The sequence below is a fragment of the Gadus chalcogrammus genome, unplaced genomic scaffold, assembly GCF_026213295.1.
Source record: "Gadus chalcogrammus isolate NIFS_2021 unplaced genomic scaffold, NIFS_Gcha_1.0 GACHA065, whole genome shotgun sequence".
NCBI classification, from domain to species: domain Eukaryota; kingdom Metazoa; phylum Chordata; class Actinopteri; order Gadiformes; family Gadidae; genus Gadus; species Gadus chalcogrammus.
Genome location: NW_026613500.1, coordinates 373,365 through 396,490, shown reverse-complemented (window position 1 = coordinate 396,490; position 23,126 = coordinate 373,365). Strand labels below are relative to the sequence as shown.

General features: G+C 45.4%; 1 pseudogene; it reads right to left on the bottom strand.

The window, feature by feature from the left end:
• Positions 1-824: 824 nt before the first annotated feature.
• LOC130378055 (serine/threonine-protein kinase SMG1-like) overlaps positions 825-23,126 on the bottom strand; it is a 29,545-nt pseudogene continuing 7,243 nt past the window's right edge.

Genomic DNA, 23,126 nt, shown 5'->3' with positions numbered 1-23,126 from the left:
TGAGATTAAACATCTCTTCAAGTTATCTGGCCAAGAGAGGCAGCAGTAGCCTACAGTCACACATAGCCTACATAAAACATAAAACATAAGAAAAATAAAACAACTGATACAGTCGGCAGGGGGCAGGGGGGATTTCAATATCACAAGACATTTCGGGAGGCTCAATGTGGTGGATAATAGGGCTGTCACTTTTTCCAAAAATGAAATTCGAACGAATTTCGAATGTCCATAATTTATTAGAATACATTCTAATACATTCGACCCCCCCCCCCCATAGAACACGACAAAGTCTTGATTTTTTATGTTGCTCTCGTATACCTCACGTATACCTACTGAATTCATAACAGCTGTCAACGCGGCTACTGACACTTGACGAGGGGGTTTACTCGTTGTGCCTTATAATTATGAGCCGGAGCCCGATTTCAACCCGACATTTGTTACTTAGGAATATATTTGGAATACTTCCTTTTACAGTACAGTTTCAGCTTAATTACTGGGTAAATTGTCGTGTTTTACTTGGTAACGTCGCAGAACGTACATGGTACAAGTTTGTGTTGACTGCATGGAAAAGGGAATAATGTATTACAAATTATATGGTAAGAACCTGGTAATACCATGGAAACAAACGAGGCTTCCTTTTACAGTACAGTTTCAGCTTAATTACTGGGTAAATTGTCGTGTTTTACTTGGTAACGTCGCAGAACGTACATGGTACAAGTTTGTGTTGACTGCATGGAAAAGGGAATAATGTATTACAAATTATATGGTAAGAACCTGGTAATACCATGGAAACAAACGAGGCTTCCTTTTACAGTACAGTTTCAGCTTAATTACTGGGTAAATTGGTGTGTTTTACTTGGTAACGTCGCAGAACGTACATGGTACATGTTTGTGTTGACTGCATGGATAATGGAATCTATTATAAATTATATGGTAAGAACCTGGTAATACCATGGAAACAAACGGCTTCGTACCCAGTATTTAAGAAGATGTACCATGACACTAGAGGAAAACTGTTCCTGCAGAGGTTGTTACCAGGTAAGTAATTCCATAGTGGTAAATCGAATAAACCCTTTTTAAATGGGTGTAGCTATGAATAATAACTAAGAAAAAGTATTTTATTGGAAAGCACTATGCTAATTTCTAGATAGTACATCATTAAATTTGGGCTGTTACCAACATAAACCTTGGATAATAGGTGTTTATAAGAATTGGTTGCCTAATTTCCTAGGAAGTACACAATATCAGAGTTATTAACAACCTAAAACAGTTACAACTACACGCTACTTAGTTGAGTTGATGGGTAATAGTGGAGGTTTTACTTAGTACTTCAGCATTAATTCCTCTGTATTTACCTTCTTATTACCAGTGGTAATTACACAGTAATTTACCGGATAATTCCTCTGTATTTACCTTCTTATTACCAGTGGTAATTACCCAGTAATACACTATGATTTACCATGTATTTACCGGGTAACTACCTCTGTATTTACCTTCTTATTACCAGTGGCAATTACCCAGTAATACACTATGATTTACCATGTATGTACCTGGTAAATACCTAGTAATTAGGGGACTGTAAAAGGAAGGGTTACCAAAAAGTTTTATAAACATAAATCTTAAATGTATTTGGAGGAAAACATACTTTTTTGGATCATTGTTTTGGACTGGATTATTTCTTTTAAATTCTGTATAAAGGGGCACCTACCAAATCTTCTCTTCCTGGTCTCCTCCCGGTCCAAAGACGTGTCCTTAGGTTCCTCAGAGAGTCCAGGGTCCGGTTCAGAGATGGTGACCATTGTTACTCTGACGGCTTCCCCGTTGTCTGGACTTAGCCTTCTTCTTTGCTCTACCAGCTGGAAAAACAACGTCAACTGTGATCATTCTGACCAATTATCAGCGTGCACTCCGATACCATCAGTGTAAGGAAATGTTTTTCTTCTACTGCACACAGACTCACGAACGCACTCAAGCACACGCACACGGAGTAATGTACACACTGATATATTCATACTGCGTGGCTGTCATTCACAGTCCAGACTCCCTACGGTCTGCAGAATCCCTCCCCATCTTGAAGAAACACCTGAAGACATCTACTGAGAACACCTCAGTAAGTGATGACTGGTACTGTGGCTCTCGTGTTTAGAGCACACTTAAGCAGAGCAAGAACTGGTCTCTAGCATAAATGTTATCATTCCCTCATTATTGACATATACGCGCTCATAGTTATACAGTAATACACACAGAATCACATACGTACACACACAGTAATGGATGTGGCCTGCGTGTCACCAGGGTCTTTCACATCGGCCCACGCAGAAAATATGAGGACATGTATTGTGGAATATGTATTGAGATATGGTCATATTAATGACAAACTTTATAGAATTATGTTAAATTCATAAGTTCACCTGATATCGCTTCAGTTAAATGAGCAGCCATTATTAAAACACAAAATTTTTGATTAAATAAACCATTGTCAATCTAATGTTACGTTGCACTACCATTAATAATAAGTCATGAAAAAACTAAACTTGTGTTCTGCTCCCTAAAGTTACTCTGCACTCTGTTCCATGTATATAACGGACAATCGGACATATAACAGGAAACACACAACTACTTGAGATGCCTATCAATAGTCCGTAACTCATGGGCGTAATCTCACGTCAAGTAAGGTAAATACGAGCTTTTTGTCTCAAACACACACATGTCTTTATTTAGGAGAATAAATCTGTCTATACGGTCACTGGTTCATCAGGTCGGCCTATTTGAATTAAAACTTTTTCTAAAAGTACATTTTAAACGTATGCAGATGAAAATACATTTTTTTTAGTGGATCATTTATTTTAGATCCTCTCTAAAGGGCACCTACCAGATCTTCTCTTCCTGCGCTCCCTCCGGTCCAAAGACGTGTCCTCAGGTTCCTCAGAGAGTCCAGGGTCCGGTTCAGAGATGGTAGCCATGGTTCCTCCCTGACAGTTTCAGATAGGTCTGCTCTCAGGAGTCGGCTCTGATATATCAGCTGGAAAAAACACGTCGCATGTTTTAATTCCGAGCAGTCGTCAGCCTGCAATCTGATATCATCAGTGTCAGGAAGTGACAGTTGACACTCTTATCAGAGTGAAGACACTCTTATCAGATGTCTTCAGTTGACACACAGACTCACGGACGCATGCAAACACAAACAAGATTATTTTTCATTGAATATAAAGACACAACATACATAGGTATCAGAGACGTGTAGTGAGGCCCGTGGCTGGTGAGGCACTGACCTTTTCAGAGTCAGATTTGGAAAATATATGAACCCAACCCTGTCAGAAATGTTTTTTTAAATAAACAAACTGATGTAGTGCACTTGACTGCTTAAAAGAAGACAACTATGGAAGCATATATGTAGCAAATGGCAATGCAATTGACAATTCGTTATGCTATTTTATAATGTAATTTTTAAATACGTTATTCAAAGTGTATTTTAATATGCAAAGGGACAATGCAATCCTCAATTAAATTTGCAAAAGTTATTACAATAAAAATAGAATAACATTTTGTCAAATTCTTGAGTTCCTTTATTCAAATTGAAAAGCTATAGCGTCCCCGTGATTGCAATCCACTTCGCCACACTCCGTGTGTTCAAATCAGATCGCTGGATTCAGGCCCCCCGTTGTATAATAACATTTATACAACGGGGGGCCTAAATCCAGCGATCTGATTGGTTCCTAACTGTTGTATAATGAGCGTACACATAACTGCTATGATGCCCGATCATTTTGTGAAAGTATCACTCCGCGCCTTGAAGTGGAAACCGTTACAACCGTTCTCTCGGAGGGACGCTAAAGTGTGTTGCATAGCGAGCGTCGTGCATTTTGAAGGCAGCCAGGAGGGACTACTTTTTTGTATTCTTTAATAAAACGGCTACTTTGACTTTCTTGGTTTCTTTTTAAATGTAGTGTTTCTATGACTTTCGTTTCGCCATAACAGTAACCGTTGTATAAAAGCAATAGATCACTTCAGTCAGTTGCATGTGCTCATTATACCACTGTGAAGGGGTCGCGGGCCCTCCGCTGCGCGTCGGGGCCGGACAACGCCCCTTAACAGTGGTATAATGAGCACATACCACAGCCTGGCGTGATCTATTGCTTAAATATATCTATGGTCGGGAGACCCACCGGCGTGGAGATACCCTTGGAGGCAATAGGAAGTGACGTACTTCCCGCCCAGACGCCGATGGCTGATACGTTTGCCACTTTGCATATTTACTTTTTGGAAAACGTTTTGGATTACGTTTTGCCAAATCTTTTGCAAAGCGTTTTGTGGATTGAAATGTCAGTTGAATATCGCTCCCCACGGAGTGTGGCGAAGTGGATTGCAATCACGGGGACGCTATAGCTTTTCAATTTGAATAAAGGAACTCAAAGAATTTGACGAAATGTTATACTATTTTCATTGTTATAACTTTTGCAAATTTAATTGAGGATTGCATTGTCCCTTTGCATATTAAAATACACTTTGAATAACGTATTTACAAATTACATTATCAAAATGCATAATGAATAGTCAATTGCATAATGTAATTGCAAATTGCATTGCCATTTGAATTTTGCTACATATATGCTTCAATAAATCACAACGACCGCCTCCTTATTATAATACTGCAGCACAACGCCACCTGGTGGACAAAAGTCGCAAATCCCGGAGATGCCGTTGCCTGTGCAGGTCTTCAACTTTCAGGTAGTTGTCAAAATGTATTATTATTTTCATGTCTATCGTGAGACACAGATATTAAATCAATAGGTAATGGTGCACTGTGCATTCACACCAAATAACCCGTGCCTCATAGCCTGACTCATACATAGCAGTTTAGCTGTCGTTGAATTGCCTAGAACGCTAACGTTAGGCTACCACAGGCGTCCTAAGTTATCTAGCATTTGCAGTCCAGCTAGCAGATGTGTGTATTCATAAACGTGACAAAAAGCAATATCCTCAGGATTAAACGTGTTTAAAATCGTCTTTGTGTCTTAGTCTGACCACATGAAAGCAAGAACAACACATTTTGGTTCCTCTGAAGCTAACGTTGGCTAGCTTACTTTGTGTGTACACACTTGACACGCTAGCTAATGGAGCTTTCTAATGTTGATAGCTGTAACTTGCTTTGTTAATCGATACCTCCCCCCATTTGATTAGATCGTCTATACCACATCATTAACAAGAATCTCAAAACTCAAGATAGGAAATAGGAATGCTAATTGGCGTATAACAACACTAGGCAGAGCTTAAACTACATGACAATATGTATGTGATATATTATGTTATATCTATTACAATACAAGTGGTCTTCTAAACGTTTTTAGAAGCTAACATATAGTACATAATCATAGGCGTCGATTAAGGGGGGGACGGGGGGGACATGTCCCCCCCACTATTTGAAAAACGAATTTTGTCCCCACCACTTTTAAAAAAGGGGAAAAAAATAAAATAAATTAAAATCCCCACATACTCAACCGAAATCGTCGAGTCTAAAATCATGTGATAGGCGCGCTCGAAGACATCATTTATTAGATAGGCCTACCTAATAAACCGTTGGAACACACAAGACCGGAACCCATGGCAACGCCGGTAAACAAACCCCGACTCCCGAGAAGCCCAATCCCTATGAGCTCCCTGCACTACGGCCATCCGGAGGCACACAGAGCTTTTGGCCGTGATATTATATATACAATTATATGATATTATATACTATTATATATAGAGCTCCGAGAGTCGCAAACGGCAACAATCACTTTCTCCTCCATGCTGCAGTACACCCCGGACTGCACTGCGCTGAGTTTGACGGTTGAACGCTGATTGGCTGTTACGTTACACATGTCACTCAGTGGCCACGCTGTTGAACGCTGATTGGCTGTCATCACGCGAAATTCGTGTCAAAGTTGAAATTTTTCGCGGCACAAATCCTCGTGAACGCGCTTGCCTGTGCACGCCGAAAGTGTGGCGCGACAAATCAAAAATACTCGCCCGATACGCGTCTATACGTTCACTTTGTATGGGATCTTGTCGTCCCGTTGCATTTTGGGGTGAACGCACTGGAGAAGTTTCAAGACAGACAGCCAAAATTGATATTTTTATTCAGAAAATAGCCGGTCCTTTTGCTTCCTATAAAAAGCATGTTTGTGACACTGGATATCGATATGGATACGTCATCTAGCCTGCATGTGGAGGGCCACATAAGGTAAGAAATTGGTTTACGTAAACTTTGCTGCTGGTTCTGTTTGCTCGTGAATCGTGATGACCTGGCCAAAGGTTACCAACGGTCCCAAGCGATTTTGATCTGATTCTGGTTGGTGCTCCAGTTAGTATGCGTTGTATATGTAGATTGCAGCTAGTAGCAGCTACACACGGTGCGATTGCTATGCCAATGTGGTTATAGTTGGTTTTGTCTGATTGAGATATGTGACGACTTGGAGCCTGGTAGGCCTATCCTGACATAAATATGTTCTCGCATAACCTGTGTGATTATCCTAAACTGAAGGGGATTTTATTTGCGGACAATTTTCTTATGATGTTGTAACGAGTGAAGTCTACATTGGTCCTTCGCAAGTGTTTACTGGTGGTCAGGATTTGGCAGATGCAATTCTCCTCTGGGTGCTTGTATTTTTCTTTTTTTAATGCAGCATAACATATGCTACCAGCAGCCCTTGTGCGTCTTCAAAAGGCTGATGCTCAGTACCTCGTTTCAATTCGTACCCCCTTTACAGTCTGGCATTGTTTGTCTGGTAAACTCTGTCGATGTCAAGATAAGTGTTAAATTGCCAACACTGTTCTTTGTCCTGTGTGTATTAGTATTAGGCCTACATATCCCGAGCCAATACCCTGGTGTTTCCAACGCTGTTTTGCAAAACAAGCCAAAACACAAACTGTGGTTTTCAACTTTTATTGTTCGAATAGGATCTTCATAGGGCTGGCCCGAATGCCATTTTTCAGGCTTCGAATACTCGTTGGTTTTTCCGAGCGAATATTCGAATACTCGTTCCAGAAAAAAACACCATCAAAAACAACATTAATAATCCTTATATACTCCCTGGAACCGATTTTGACAGTATCTGCATATTTTGTTGAAGATTTAATAGCTTTTTGAACGTTAATTAGTAGGCCTAAGTAGGTTGAAGTTCCTTAGTTTTTCCCCGTGAAAGCGAACAGCTGTTGCTCCGTTCCAAATCAGCTGTTCTCTGTCATCTCAGCCCTTACGGGAGCTTTTCAATTCATCCTGGAACGTGCATCTTTTCAGGGAATTTGTACAATAAATCCATAACAAATACCGAATATTGATTGTCCTATGTGTCCATATTATATCCATTATATTGACCGGGTATTCCCAGACGCTCACGCTCTGCAACAAGCCAGTCACAGTTGATTGGCGCGGCGCTGTACAGCGAACGTAAACAAACAACTAATCTAAGGTTTTAAGTATTACTTTTCCTCCAGAGATCCCGCTAATGTTGTGTTATAAAGTAAAGGGAAACAAGATATCTATTCTTCCTCCACCTCTCTCGCTTCTCTGCTTGGTGTCGCTGACGCTTATAGTTTGCCTCCCTCCCTCGCTCTGGTAAAGTCACCTACGTAGAAAAAAAAAATAACGAAGCTCCGAATACTGATTTAAGCTTCAAATACTAATTTTCCGAACCAGTATTCGAATATTCGAATAATTTCAACACCTGACAATACACTGTAGACCATATTGTAATGCAGCGTTGAATGGATGAATAGCTTACATAAGGGTACCCAGCACTTTTCAGACCACACTCAAGCTTATGGTTATTGTCCCCACCACTTCTAAAAACAAACTGACGCCCTTGTACATAATGAATGTCTCCGTAGCAGATAACTATCTGGGTGGGATGTGATTAGTATGGTAATATGTCCGACCAGGATGGCTTTGAATATAAGGTAAGAATATGTAGTGTATGCATTAAGCCAGAGGGCAGCAACAGGACAGGCACACATCTGCTTCCATCTGGGGTCAAAACACGGTTGATATGGGCTCGGTTGTAGGAAGACTCAAACGTTTAAAGACCTACATTGAGTTTCCAACACAAAGATGGCCGTACGCGTTGTGCTTCCCTCTTACCTTTGAGCTTGAGCAGGAGCCGCCTCTGGAACACCGTGTAGCGCAGGGCCTGGAGCCAGGGCTGCACGTCATGCTGCTTACAGGAGCTCAGGGCCTCGCTCTCCAGAGGGATCACACAGTCCTGCGGAGCAACAGGAGGACAGACACAGACACAGACCGTCATCCTCCACTGGGGAGAGAGAGAGAGAGAGAGAGAGAGGGATCACACAGTCCTACGGAGCAACAGGAGGACAGACACAGACAGTCATCCTCCACTGGGGAGAGAGAGGGATCACACAGTCCTACGGAGCAACTGGAGGACAGACACAGACAGTCATCCTCCACTGGGGAGAGAGAGAGGGATCACACAGTCCTACGGAGCAACAGGAGGACAGACACAGACCGTCATCCTCCAGACACAGACACACAGTCATCCTCCACTGGGGAGAGAGAGAGAGAGAGAGAGAGAGAGAGAGAGGGATCACACAGTCCTACGGAGCAACAGGACAGGAGAGGGGCGCTCACCTCGTGTCCGGTGAGGGTGCTGTCCAGGGCGGTGATGCAGTGCAGCTGCAGGGTGGACACGCTGGGGAGGCCGCTGGCCAGCGTCAGGGTGGAGAGGCGCAGCGGGCCCAGGGTGATGCGCCCAGTCTGCTTCAGGTAGCGGACCAGCGTCCTGCGGGGCAGCGAGGGAACCCGTCAGGGACACGGTGGAGGACGCTTCGGTCCAAGGCGACACGGTCACGCTGAGAACCAAAGCGGACGCGCATCTAGACTCGGGGCGCTTCGGTACGGCGCAGAGCGGTACCGTAGCGGGAACGTAGGCTACTTAAACTCCTGGTTCCCACACGTTTGTCTTAACGATAATGCCTTTCAAGGTAACCTCTGGTTAGGATACTTCTCTACACTCGTGGGGGATAGACTGACGGAGCGGCGGGTCACGTGACGCGGCCGGGGGGGCTGTGTGACGCCGGTCCTTACTCGGTGCTCTGCGTGGCCTTGTGCTCCGGCGGGCTGCTGGCGACGCTCATGGCGCTGACGGCACTGCGGAGGAGCTGCACCTCGATGGCCTTCTGGAGCTCCGAGGGGTCCAGGCTCAGCACCGAGGGCAGCAGGCACTTCAGATCTGACCCCAGCACGGACAGACACCCCCCAGTCAGAAGGGATAGACACAGAGCAGGGGAACGCATACTAGTGAACTATGGCGACTAAAGGAAGAAGAAGAAGAAAGATGATTAGGAGGAAGGGGTGGGGGGGGGGGGCACTGAGATCACCCACATTGATGCCTCCTAGGGTTGGGGTTTGGGTCGCTAACTACATAATACACACACACGACTCAAACTGACCTATGTGTTCAAACTCGTCCTAATATCTGAAAAGAGTATACAATACAGAACAGTGACCAAGCGGAACGGCTTCTTTCAGACTAAAATGTGCCACCCCCAAAACGAAAGTGGACCCCTGCCAGCCGTGTGCAGGGCGGTGTCCAGCGGCGGATAGACGGGGGGTAGTTACCCAGCTTGTCCTTGGCGCCGGTGGCGCTCAGCAGGCTGCAGTCCTCCCCGGGCAGAAGCTCCAGCTGGGCACCGCACTGCTCAAAGTCCCCGTCCTCGAAGTGGCTGAGGGCCTGGATGTAGTTGAAGTCCATCTTGAGGTGCACCCCGGTCGGCGAGGAGTTCTTCTTGAGGGCCTGGACGCTGGCCTGCCACTCCTGCACCGAGGGCCAGTCGCACAGGGCCACGTAGCACTGGCACGCCTTGTTGGCAGTTGAGCCCCTCCGAGGAGCACTCCGTGGCCTTCAGCAGCACCGTCTTCCTGCCCTCGCCTGCACGGACGGATGAAATTAATAGGTTCAAAACACAGACCGACACGACGCAAAGAAAAGATAGCCATGTTCTTCTAGACCACACAGCATCGATAGCGTTCTGCTTTCCCGTCACCAAACAGGTAATCAGTCCATGTTTGTCCCAGGGCTTTGTTACATACTAGATTCAGAATCACCACTCACAGCGTTAGCGGTCGGTTATTTCTGTACAACATACTGCTGCTACCCATTAACCGGCCACTGCCAAGGACGCCGTTCTGATCATAGATCATCAGCACTTCTATAAATTGTCTGCACTTGATAATCGCTAACGGCTTATTGTAGTTCAGTGAATATGGTTTTGTGTAGCGACCGTTGCCCGTGTGCTTGGGGCTGGACACCGCTCCGCTGCTGCCACTGGAGGAGGACAGCTTCAGCAGGCGCTCAGAGCCCAGGATGGAGCAGTCCGTCCCCGTGACGGCCGTCAGATGCTCCTGGTACTCCACCGCCGCCCTCTCAAAGCTACGGCACAGAGAACACACAGCACAAAGAACGCTGAAGGAGGGTGGAAGGTGAGGGGCTCAACCGCCTCAGTACCCTGGGGACAACCCGTCCTCCACGACTGGGTTCTGTGCCACGCTGCCCTGTGTGGATTATGTTAAATTAAATATGAAGTCACTACAAAGCTACGTAATAACTAGTGATGCGTCAACCCTGCTGAAGTAAACCCTTGCGTTATAACCAGACTACGTTTGAACTACGCTGAGCTACTGCAACAGGCCCTTGGTACAGAAAGACGCAGATCCATAATCCATAACCCCCGTGTCTGTCCTCCAATGACGCCCGTTAAGCAGCAGGCACCCTGCAGCCCTTACCGTCCCTCGGCCTGCAGGGCCACCGACGACAGCCAGGCCAGGCTCTTGCCCGTGTTGCAGAGGTTCCAGGCGGCCAGGCCTTGGATGGCCTCGGGGCAGCGCAGCTCGCACAGAGCCTCGACCAGCATCATCAAGGGCACCTCTAGCTCTGGGCCCTGAGCGAGAGAGGGGGGGCGGGGGTCAGCCTCACTTCAACCAGGAACACTTAATGTCCATGAAAGCAACAGTTAGAAAGGGGAGGTTGGATTTAAGAGAATTGTTTGAGTGTCATTTGTTAGGAATGCCACAGCGATCCAAATGTTTTCAAGTTGACGGCCCTAGCCTCAAAATGAGACAAATTTGACAAATGTGTTTTGAAGCATATTTTCCCAAATTGATTTGGGGGAATACATTTGTCTGTCAATCACAGATTGTGTAAAATGCAACCCTTCTCATTGGCCGAGAAACAGAGAGGGAGGGAGCAGACCTGTTTGGGTTCAACTCTTACCCACCCTTAATCCTCCCTCTCTCTTTACAACTCTCATAATGGAACCTACAGGCACCTTTGAATGCGTTGGTCCCTGCTCCGTGCCCCACGTACCTGGGTGTTGCTCTTCATGATCTCCGTCATCAGGTCGAAGCCGTGGCGCACGGTGACGGCGGGCTGGCCCGAGAGCAGCCCCACCCTCATCAGCGCCAGCCGGATCCGGGTCAGCCAGTCCTGGCACGTCTGGCGGTTAGTGTAGAAGAACGTCCGTATACCCTGAGGAGGGAGGGACACAGTGAGATGATATACCACCGTTACTCAGCTCACTCCGATGTGAACGAACTAGGGCTGGGCGATATGGGCCAAAATGAATATTTCGATATTTTTTTATATATATATATATATATCTCGATCAGTGGTGGGCAGAGTAGCTAAAAAATGTACTCAAGTAAAAGTACTGTTACTTTAAGATTATAATTACTCAAGTAGAAGTAAAAGTACTCGTAAAAATAATTACTCAAGTAAGAGTAAAAAAGTATGCAGTGAAAAGACTACTCAAGTACTCAAGAGTAAAAGTACTGAGTTTCTCAGATTTATTTTTTAAATAAACAGAGCAACACAAACGGTACAAAATAGACACCAACAAAATATAAAACAGCAATGTTCAAATAAAGATAATGTAAATAACATCCTTTTAAATAAAATAAATAAGGTCTTTAAAAATAAAATGTATAACCCTTGAACTAAAACAATAACAAATTAAATCTTTGCAAAATAGTAGCCGCATAGTAGCCTGGGTGCTTTAAGCATGGAATTCCCTGTGGCCCGTTAACGTTTCGGGGGGCGCCGGGTCAACGTCGCAACCAATTCGGTTTTGTCTAGAGGGGAGTAACTGCGCCCCCTCCCGAAGTGGTACAGCCCAGGTCGGCCTTGAACTGCGATTGGTCGGAAAGACGTTACAGCTAATGACAACATTGAACTCTCATGCAGGCTCGAACAGAGTGACACACACACACACACACACACACACACACACACACACACACACACACACACACACACACACACACACACACACACACACACACACACACACACACACACACACACACACACACACACACACACTTTCACCCACTCCGTATCCAGCTTATTTTCCCAACTCTCCCGATTACCACTCTGCGTTGTGCGTGCATCCGTGCCTGTGCAGGCGTTATTCAATTGCCTCTCGGCCGCTTGTACCCGCGATCTCGTCCATTCGGCCATCAGCCAACCCTCATGACCATAGGTGAGGATAGGAACGAAGATCGACCGGTAGATCGAGAGCTTTGCCTTGCGACTCAGCTCTCTTTTCGTAACAACGGTGCGGTAAAGCGAACGCAATACCGCCCCCGCTGCTCCGATTCTCCGGCCAATCTCACGCTCCATAGTACCCTCACTCGCGAACAAGACCCCGAGGTACTTGAACTCCTTCACTTGGGCTAAGGAATATTCACGTGATAGAAATAGATCTTGCATGTAATAAAAGAAAAGATCTAAAAAAACAAAGTAACGACCGTCACGTAGCCAAATGGAACGGCGTAAAAGTACCGTTCTTTTTTCAAATATTTACTCAAGTAAAAGTAAAAGTATGTTGCAATAAAACTACTCCTAAAATTACAATTTATCCAAAAAGTTACTCAAGTATTTGTAACGGAGTAAATGTAGCGCGTTCCTATCCACCTCTGATCTCGATACACGATATATATCTCGATATATTTTGAATCTCCTCTAGAGCACATCATAAATGCTCGATTCAACCATGTCTGGCATAATGTTACGTCAGTAATAATTCTAGTATTACTGAAACATAACTCGCAATGGGCGGGGGGAGTGAGTGTGTTTAGAGAGCCACAGGAAAGAGCGAGAGAAGGGAATGGTGTGCGTCAAACAAACCCCGAGAAGCCCAATCCCTATGAGCTCCCCACGTTACGGCCATCAGGAGGCGCACAGAGCTTTTGGCCGTGATATTATATAAACAATTGTATTATATTATATATTATTATATATAGAGCCCCGGGAGTCGCAAACGGCAACAATCACTTTCTCCTCCGTGCCGCAGTTCACCCCGGACTGCACTGCACCGAGTTTGACGGTTGAACGCTGGTTGGCTGTTACGTTACACATGTTCAACACGTGGCCACGCTGTTGAACGCTGATTGGCAGATACGCGTCTCTACGTTCACTTTGTATGAGATCTTGTCGCCCCGTCGCGTGAAAGCACAACGAGTATGCCGGCGGCGGCAAAAAGAAACATTGCATGCCAATTTATATTCGATGTTCGCGATAGGGGCATTTTATACATCCCCTGGAGAACATCTCGCGATACATCGCATATATTCGATATATCGCCCAGCCCTAGAACGAACCATCTGAAGAAGAACTGTAACGTGGTATTAACCCTAACCCCATACCCTGAGGAGGGAGTGACACAGTGAGATGATATACCACCGTCACTCAGCTCACTCCAATGTTATGAACCATCTGAAGAAGGACTGTAACGTGGTGTTCTGATTGACTACGACTAACCGGCACATCTTTGTGATTTGTTTTGTGTTGGTCTAGCGCACACACACACACACACACACACACACACACACACACACACACACACACACACACACACACACACACACACACACACACACACACACACACACACACACACACACACACACACACACACACACACACACCATACACGAGGAGGAAATGGCCGTTTGTTTTTCGGACTTCATAAGCCAAACCACAGTGTGTGTGGGCGGCACTAGGCGGACGCACCTTGGCGGGGCGGTGAGTGCGTTGGCGCAGCCCTCGTAGGCGTTGTACATGAGCTTCTCCAGGTTCTCCAGGAAATGCAGCAGCAGCGTGAGCGGCAGCTGGTTGGAGTGGTGGCCCTCGCTGTCCCCGCCGGCGCCGCTCCACGCGCCCAGCTCCTGCTGCTCCGGGTTCAGGCTGTGGGCCGCCAGGCTCCGGATGATGGCTGAGACGCAGGGAACAGGACCCAGCCAGTCAGGAAGACGGTTTGGTTACTGCAAAACAGCTCTTAGGGAGACGCCTCTGTGGGTGTTTAAACGCTCTCTGTGCGTGGGCGGTGATATGTGAAACAGATCATTTTGATACCGACATCATGACCCCAGTTTGTACTTTTTTGAACAATTTTAGCATTGGGAATGAATTTTATTCTGCGGCAAATTATGGATAGACTCTATCCAACTGCTGTTGTTTTCTTAGCCAACCCTTCATACTAGTATAGAGCTTTTAGTTTTATTAGACCTGTTTATTCTTCTTAGTAGTACAAATTATCCAATATCTGAAGAGTAGCAAACTTGAAGATTTCCGTTTTGCTCTTTGGTGACAATTTTGCCGATTAACTGCAACTTTTCCCCAGAGTACAAACAGTTTGGACACCCTGTTCAGAACAATCACAAAGCTGCATGTGGGCTCAATCACCATTGCGTTACAGTAGCGAGATAATGACTTAACAGACATTTATTGGCGTGAAACGCTTCAGTTTCCCCGCTCTAACTCTTCACCACGGGGTGTAAGTCAGGGGACGTTCTGCCCCTCAGTATCTGCTCCTCCCCCCCTGCCCTCCCTCACCTTCGATGGTCTGGAAGGTGTCCTGCGCTCGGCCCAGTGGCGTGCGCAGCTTGGAGAGGACGGTGAACTGCGCCGCCTCCCACACGGCCCACTGCCACAGCACCACCTCCGTCTTCAGCAGGCCGCGGGGCACGCCCCCAGCCCCGCCCCCGCCGGCCGCCGGGCCCCCGCCCCCGCCGGCCGCCGGGCCCCCGGCCCCGCCGGCCGCCGGGCCCCCGGCCTCCCCCGCACGCTTCTCCAGCCGCTGGCAGCTGTGGTACAGACGCTCCAGCCACGGGTCCTTCCTGCGGAGACCGACACGCACACAATTATTATGCAACCACTTCATTTCGGATGCTTTTGTGTACAGTCTCATTGTACCTCGAGACAGCTTCCTCCCTCCGCCCAACTGAAAGGTGGTTCAAATCTAACCTTCTCATACCGTGGTAAACATTGGAGACCCTCTTCCCAAGTCCCCGGGGGGTACCAAGCTAACCAAGCTAGTATGCCGTCAAGAGCGCACCGCCATCCTCAACAACCTCCAAACACGTCACACTCGAGGAGGACCTCGGCCTGCAGCTCTGTGCTCACCCCCCGCGGTGCACGGCTCCGTACAGGATGAAGCTAATGATGTCGCTGAAGTCCTGCGGGTGCAGCGTGCCACTCGGGGAGCGCCCCATGTGGCGACGGATGGTCATGGAGATCTCCCCCATTTCTGGGTGGCTGTGGTTACTAAGTGAAAAAAAGAAGAAAGACACAAAACATCAGGAACATTGAACAAAGCTCCAAAATCAACCCTCTGCACCCATTGGCCAGCAACTCTACCCTTCGATGGACACTACGTATTGATTGGACTAAAACGGTTTGGTGCTTTGCTACCTCGTGGCACCCTTAAGGAGTCCTTATGTTTATTATGGGAGGTCTCACTTGTTCTTTGCGCTTTAAAGTGGAAATTAAGCAATGAGAACTGCGACCATTTTTTGGTTGCTTTTTCATTTTTGAGAATACATGGATTTTCATTAAACCTGAAATTCAAGTAGTTTCACTGGAAAATGAAATGTTGATAACGACTTTCGCAACTAGGGCGCGGCCATGTTTTAAAAATGCAGGCGCTACGTCATCAGAATGGTTAGCGCTTTCAAATAAACATGTCAAATCTTGGAAGAAGAACAGGGGGGTCATTTTGTATTGCCCCTGGATGTTCAAACAAATATTATCGGGTAAAGAGAGTGGTAAAATAGTTCATTTCCATGTCATTCCTGTCAAGAAGCCTAAACTGCTCCAAAGATGGTTAGCTGCATTAAAACGCCTCAGCCCCCGAATGGGATGAGGGCAGAGAGTATGTAGCGACCACTTTATAGAGGCTGATTACATTGAAGAGGGAGCTTTTGCTGTCCCACCAATCAGCTGTGCACACCCAAATGGCACGACAATTACATGTATCATGAAATGAACGAACTTTAAGACAGCGTGGTAGCCCAGCTGCTGCACCCGTGTACTACTTTTCATAGCTGTAAACAACATCCTGTGGACGGGCAGAGCCGGGAGATGTCAGTTATTATCACCTCCAGTAGCCGCGTTTACATGGACACATCTGTTCCGCATAGAGTTCTATGCGGAACAGAAAATTATCATGTATACGCCTCATTCGGAATACAATTATCTGTTCGGCATAGATTCTATGCCGAATAGAAGAGGTGGTGTAGTCCGTTTTAATCGCCATGTTCACTTTTAAGCACACCGAACTTCACCGCTGTCAAGGAAAGTGGATTTATTGCCTGATTCACGTCTTTGTTATTACTCCGTAAAAGTAGTCCGGTAAGCGTGTCCGGTTGCTAAGCGACGGGACATGGGTGTTTATTAATGACGTGTTTGCGTATCGTAGTGTCCGCGCGAGTCCGAGGTAACTGTAAATGAGTAGGCTACTACTTGTACTTTTGCAGGCTGAACGTTAAAATACTTCTTAACTTAGAGAGATGGCAGCTGCAGTAGTTCGCAATTGGACCTTCGAGGATTCCTGGTCACTAAATACCCGTAAGACCACTCTCTCCCACCAGTCTTGGCTGCGGACTCGCATCCAAATTCCTCTTGTTTGCGGCGGAGCTTGGGGTTAATATATAATAATAAGTTGCTGCGCTGTCCTCCTCCTTCTTAATTGAAGCAGCAGGCAGAGAAAAGCTCTCTCCTGCTGTGCTTTCATTAAAATCAAATTTAAAATCCCCGATAGTGATAAGACATCCATTATGTCGCCGCCGGTCCTGAGATGTGTCAGGTGTGCGCGAGAGACACAACGGACACTTTTGTTACTGCCATGTATACAGTACATTCGGAACACATTTTAGGAACAGATCTGATCCGCATAGAAATCTATGCGGATCAGATGTGCCATGTAAACGCGGCTAGTGAGGCTATGAGCCGCTATGTAAACAACATAGAATGTTACCAACCATTCCCGTGACGTCATCGTATTCTGAAAACAGAGATGGCAGGGCACAGGCTGAAAACATTATAATTTATGCAACTTGTTTGTGCTTTATTCTGAATAATGGTTCATATTTCCGACTTTATTTGTATTTATGGTATATTGAAATATTTAACTAGTGCTATAGACATCTGTTTATTTGATTGCTTCCTTTCCACTTTAAGACCCTGATCGAGGGCTACACACTTAAATAACACCACACTGTATACACCCATCTGATATATGCGCTGTCTTATGAAATTGGCATTGCAAAAAAAGTTAATGCGGCAGAAAAATAAAACCGACAGAAGTAAATGAGAAACGTAATTGCATCTGTGATTCTGTAGCATATAGAACACCCGTACAGAGAAATACAATAGTATGTGTTCTATGGACTCAACCAAAGCCCTAGCACACACACACAAGTTATAATAATAATAAATAATACATTTAATTTAGAGGCGCCTTTCAAGACACCCAAGGTCACGACCTTATAATTGAGGTGGGATATCAGTCTGGCAAACATATCAAATTAATGGGTGGAACGACAGGAAATGGCCACAGGTCATGGAAACGCTCCTGACTGTGTGTGTAACATATTACCCGAGGGCCACACTCAGGGGGATGGTCCTGAGCAGCTTGCCGTAGGCCTGCCTCACCCGGACCATAGGAGTGAACCAGCTGGACTCTGCACACGTCCACACACCTGGGGAACGAAGCACAGTCACACCACCTCGGCTAGGAAAACTTCCCCAATAAAGAGCTTTGTGCAACGGCCATTACAGCAGCCACACACATAGCAGGTCAATCAGACCTGAAATTAAATGAAATGATATCTTCTTTGTCAATCAGGAAGTCAGTATGTGGGTGACGGAGTGTGTGTGTGTGTGTGCGACAGTATGTGCTCGTGCGACTGAGTTTGTGTACGACAGTGAGTGCGTGTGCAACAGTGAGTGACTGAGTGTGTGAGTGTGTGACAGTGTGTGTGACAGTGAGTGACAGTGTGAGTGACAGTGTGAGTGACAGTGTGTGTGTGACAGTGTGTGTGTGTGTGTGTGTGACAGTGTGTGTGTGTGACAGTGTGTGTGACAGTGTCTGTGTGTGTGTGACAGTGTGTGTGTGTGTGTGACAGTGTGTGTGTGACAGTGCGAGTGTGACAGTGCGAGTGTGACAGTGTGTGTGACAGTGTGAGTGACAGTGTGAGTGACAGTGTGAGTGACAGCGTGTGTGTGACAGCGTGTGTGTGACAGCGTGTGTGTGACAGTGTGTGTGTGACAGTGTGAGTGACAGTGTGAGTGACAGTGGCCCTCATTTATCAAACGAGCGTACGACAGAAAACGTGCGTAAAATGGACGTACGCTCATTTCAACGTTGAGCTTGGCATTTATCAATTTGAACGTGAGCGCAGGCTGCGATGAAATCTCACGTCAGGTCTGAGCTCGTGTACGCAAGTTTTTTTGGCGCAACATACGGGTATTTCAATGATGAATAGTGCAGCACAAGTAGCCCATGTTCAACATCTGTATTAATTACTAAATAAATTGGAATTAGCCCAGCCGTTCAAACAATTACAATCAAGTCAGGCCTAATTAAAAACAGTATTGCTATGAAAATAATTAGAATGTGACAGGTGAAATGTTTATTCAGCTGTCTATATTTGCCAAATAGGTGGTCGTGTCTCAGCGATGGCAGATCTGGCTCTGTTAAGGACCTCAACGCACAGACGAGAGAGTTTTTCGAGACCGCGCCGATTTTTTTAAGGAGGGCGATGAATGGCTCTTGAGTCGTTTTCGTCTCCCAAGGCATCTCCTGATGGAGCTATGCAATGCTTTGGAGCCACAGTTAAGGCGAGAAACTAGGCGATCAAACGCAATACCTGTGCAGGTTTGCTCTACCTTGGGGTTTTTGGCCACCGGGATCTTGCAGCGGGAGATCGGGGACAGGTCTGCTATTTCCCAGCCAAGTATTAGCCGAACCATGCCAGCAGTTTTGGCAGCTATAATGTCCCTCTCCGAACGTTATATTAAATTCCCATATAATAACGATCAGCAAACTGGAATCAAACAGGGATTTTTATGCTATTGCTAGGTTTCCAAATGTGATTGGTGCGGTTGATTGTACCCATGTGCGTATGAAGGAACCATCTATTAATTATTACGCGTACATCAACCGCAAAAGCTACCATTCAGTTAATGTTCAGATTATTTGCGATGCCAGAATGTCAATCCTGAACATGGTAGCCCGATGGCCTGGGGGCACGCACGATTCTTTTATTTTCCAAAATAGCAACGTTGGGCATCGTCTACATCAGGGCGCACTACATGGTCAGAGTCATCTCGGTGAGTTACGCTGCAGTCGCACTGCACCGGCCTCCTCCCGTTTCTTGCTTGGCCGGCTTCACAGCCGCAACACGTTTTTTGGTGCTGAGCTTCATGTCGGACCATTTTTTCTTCACCTTATTCGGAATTAGATAACTTTAACGGAATGCAAACAATAGCATATATGTGAAATGTTTTAAGCTGGATAACAGAAGTTGTACATTTAATTTATTATTTAATTAATTTAATTAACAAACCTCTTCCGTAGCCCGACGAACATTGGAAACACTATTCACTGCAACAGTTATTTCCTTCCATATAGCATTCTTTTGCTGGCCTTTAATGCCAGCATTTAGGCTACCAAATAAAACCAGACGGTTCGCATCCACCAGTGACCCGAGCGTCTCCATTTGGGTCTCGGAAAAATTCCTCTATTTTACCCTACCGTTGGACGTTTCTCCATGTCGTAAAAGTTAGGGGCGAGACTTCTGAAGACGTGCTTTTATATGGGCGTGTTACGTTAATTACGATCGATCTCAGCCGCCGTATTTATCAACACCAAGATCCTTCGTACGCTGGGATTGGTGCGATACGAAGGTTTCGTAAATCTCACGTGGGTCCTATCGTAAGATGAATCATGCGTTCAGATTCGCGCTCATTTCTACGTTCGTTTGATAAATGAGGGCCAGTGTGAGTGACAGTGTGTGTGTGTGACAGTGTGTGTGACAGTGTGTGTGTGACAGTGCGAGTGTGACAGTGTGAGTGACAGTGTGTGTGTGACAGTGTGTGTGTGACAGTGTGAGTGACAGTGTGTGTGTGACAGTGCGAGTGTGACAGTGTGAGTGACAGTGAGTCTTTGTGTACCGCTGTAGTAATTCAGTGGACAGGGATGCAGAGAGAACCTGCAGACTGTTGCAGCTCTGGAGGCAGACAGTGGGTTCCTCGTTCAGAGCTGTCCAGCATGGAGAGGAGAGGAAACATTCGTAAAAAAGACCAACACTCCTAATTTCTAATACATTGAAAATACTTTGTCAAGCGCGACAACTGGCAGAGCGATGCCACTGCATCAAGACAACACAGGTCTTTGAAAGTGTAACTTCATTGTCATTTTTAAGATCTGTACGACTGCACATTTTGAGCGTCAGGGTTTATTCATCAACTCGGTATTAAGCAATGCCATCAATATCTTTATCAATTCACAAAAGCCCTCCTTTCATGTTGTGCATTGAGCTTACCGTTGGCCAGCACGCCTTTGCAGAACTTGTGGAAGGAGTTCAATGAGAACAGGGGCGCATAGGTGTCAGTTTTCTTCATCAGCAAAGAAATCTCCTGGGCCCTAGTTTGCAAGAGCTTCCTAAACACGGCAAGTGTTTAGGAAAAAAAAAAAATAAGCTTCTATGCCCGATAGCAAGGTATTGCCCAACTGATTTAGTGTGAATGTTTGTCGTAATTTCCAAATTCTTAAAGATGAGACAAACTTCTACCAGTAATCGATCATGCGCACTACATTCAAAACATTCAGAACATCACTTGACTTTTAGTGAACAGGGCAGTCAACACAGCACCGGTTGAACATGACTTGTACAATATGGACTTTAATAAGGTACAGTCAAAACGTGTTCTCAAAAGACCTCTTGCATGACTATTCTATTCTGTTAGCTGAATGAATATGACCATGCATGCACTGAACACTGCGAGTTGTGCGTATATACCTGGCCTCTGGGTAGAGATGCTCCTTGGACAACAGGGAACCCAGAAGGCTCAGGAGGGTGCTGAAGTGTTTCTTTGTCGCCGTGGTGACGGTGCTGATGACGGCCCCGTCGAACAGGGACGGTGATGAGGTGGACAGGCTGGCTGAGATGAAGTGGTCGTGCCTGCAGACAATCAGCAAGACGCACAGAGTGTTTGCAGAGCTCCACATATCGCCAGGAACCTTTGAATACCGATACTTGGCTCGTCATTAGTTTCTAAACTATTACCGTGTTGTTAATAGTTGTTCAAATATTTACCATTGCCACAAAAAATGTATGCTTTGTGACTCAAGCTATGGAAGTTTGAGACTACAATTACTCGAAATAAATAGTAGACGTGCACGTTTCCCTCTCGAGACATTTTCTAGCACAGATAAAGGAATTTTGTGTCTATTGAACGGCTGCAGTCGAAGAGGTACACAGTGCAGGTATAATGTCTCATTTGTTTTAACGAGTGTGTGTGTAATAGAGGGTTACCTTGTGCAGTGGGAATAGAGCATGTACAACACAGAGTACTGGACCGCTGGGTAGTGGACGGCCAGCTCACAGTGAACCAGGGGCAGGTTCTGACTGAGCAAAGCAAACACTGTGGGAGACAGAGCCCACATCTAAAAACCACAGAAGGTAGTAAGGTTAGGGATGACACGTTTGAACAAGTGCAATAAAAGAATAAGAACTGATCACGGATAAAATAGATAAAGGACAGCTTGAAGAGTAAAAAAAGACAGAAGGTGAAGAGTGAAAAGATATCAGTCCTATCTAGGGATGCACCGAAATGAAAATTCTTGGCCGAAACCAAATATATTAAAACATTTGGCCGAAAGCGAATACCGAATGTGGCTTTTGCTGTTTTTCATTCATTTTGTTTTTATTATTCACCATTGCATAAATCAAACAACTAAATGTCCTTTTTAAACTTTTTTATCTTGCTTTTCAATAATTAAAAAATTACACATATATATATATATATATACATACATACATACATACATACATACATACATACATACATACATACATAACATTTTTTTTTATCAAATATAAAATGTTCGGTGTATTTCTTTCGGCTTTTTTCCTTCTTCAGCCGAAACCGAAAATTATGTTTTGGGCCATTTTCAGCCGAACATTTTCGGTGGCCGAATATTCGGTGCATCCCTAGTCCTATCTGTTGAACATCGAGGCTAAGAAAGACTCAAGGCAGAGGTCCTCTCATGGGACAGTCAGAGCAGTGTGCATGAGCCAATAAAAGCTGTGTGTTCACATTCTGAAGAAAACCTTCAAATCACCGTCAACATTTTCTACTCTTTTCGAGTTCAATGTTGTAGACCGCATTCATTTAAACATAATTTACAACACGGGTAAGAAGCAGCAGTCTCTTGTATTGGAAAATAGCTGAGAGCGATGATTTAATGGTTGGTTTTAATGCAATGCATCGATAGTCTTCCATTACTTCCCATTTCCCCGAGACACTATTCGACTAACCAACATACAAAGCTGCACTCTATATGTAGCCATTTAAAAATGGGTGGAGTTCTCTTTGAAATTCCGTAGCCCTCCATGAGCTAATAGAGATACACTAAGACAATGTCAGGCAGTGGATCGCTAACGTGGTAGAGAAGTGATGACACTGTATGTTTGCCTGGGATTGACAAACCATGTGTTCGACAAACAATCTCGCTTGACACACACACACACACACACACACACACACACACACACACACACACACACA